Consider the following 1,488-nt stretch of genomic DNA (forward strand, 5'->3'; position numbering starts at 1 on the left):
TATTTGTTTCCCAGACAGCCTTTATCTGTGTTTACAGAAGAGTCAGTTCGTGGTCTGCCTCTGGGTGGCAGTGTGTCGGGATTGACCTCTGAGGCTATAAGTCCTCTCTGACCAGGAGTTCTCTATTGTACCTGAAACTGGCTTGGGAAAGTCCTCTGCCCAGAGCTGGTTCCCCAGTCGTCACTCCCTGCTCTGTTTCCCAGGCTCCCCAAAAACAACCTTCCCTTACAGCCTCTGAGAGTGACCCTAACTGGGTAATTACATGCACTGGGTTCAACAAACGCACAGATTTAAGAGGAAGTGTAAACACAAGAGCCTGGGAAGTTGTGCAAACTCGCAGGGCTCCATCTTCCAGATCTGTGCGGAGTCTCTGCTTGCGCTCTGGCCCCTGGCACCAAGTAGCCGTCTGACTGGCAAAATCTGAGGCTGCCCGTTTGCATCCAGTCCAACTATGGGCTTATTTATAGCATTCCCTTCTGCCAGCAGCCCTGGGGGAGCCCTTGCACACTCGTGGGTCATGCTGGCCCCAACAGCCGCAGACTTTTTGGGGCGCAGAGTCCCCCCCCGCCCCCCCGCGTGTTCCACTCTCCAACCTGAATTGCAAAACGCACCTTTGGGGTAAGTCTAACCTTTCTGTGGGGAGAAGCAGGGCTCCTCTGAGTTCATGTAGTCACGCTGCCTGAGCCGTTGTTTCCAGGTTAGTAGCTGGTCTCTGGTTGCCTGTAACAGCCACTCAAGATGGCACGGTCTCTGTGGCTGAGCCGGCGCACCTGGAGAGGTTTCAGCCTCAGTCTCTAACCGTTCCCTTTTTCTAGGAGTTCTCTGTCTTTCCTGGCTGCAGATTGTCTCTCAGCTGAATCTCCTGTGCTTATGTTACCCACAGGGCTGTATGTTACCCGTTTCAGCTGCTTGCCCTTATCTGCTCCGGGACAAGGCACCGACACGTTCATCTAAACCTCCGCCATTTTTTTCTCCTGCCGCCTGGGTTTCCAATCCCTTTGGCCTCCCAGCATTGCCTATCTTTCTTTCTTTCTTGATCTCATTGGTAACCCACTCATTATGTAATAACATGCTATTTAACCTTCATGTGTTTAAATGTTTTGGGGTGTTTTTATTGTAGTTGATTTCTAGTTTCATGCCACTGTGATCTGAGAAGATGCTGGATATAATTTGAATGCTCTTGAACTTGTAGAGACTTAATTTGTATCCTAACATGTGTTGTATCTTTGAGAATGTCCCCTGTGCACTTGAGAGAAGAATGTATATTCTGTAGCTTTGGGTTGAAATGTTCTGTATATGTCAATTAAATCCAGGAGATATAGTGTGTCATTTAGGATTGTTTCCTGTTTGCTTTTTTTGTCTAGAACAGTGGTCAGCAAACCCTGGCTTGTGAGCCACATGCACCTCTTTGGCCCCTTGAGTGTGGCTCTTCCACAAAATACCATGTGCGGGCACGCACGTACAGTGCGATTGAAACTTCGTGGCCCA

This window comes from Myotis davidii, unplaced genomic scaffold (genome assembly GCF_000327345.1).
Source record: "Myotis davidii unplaced genomic scaffold, ASM32734v1 scaffold113, whole genome shotgun sequence".
NCBI lineage: Eukaryota > Metazoa > Chordata > Mammalia > Chiroptera > Vespertilionidae > Myotis > Myotis davidii.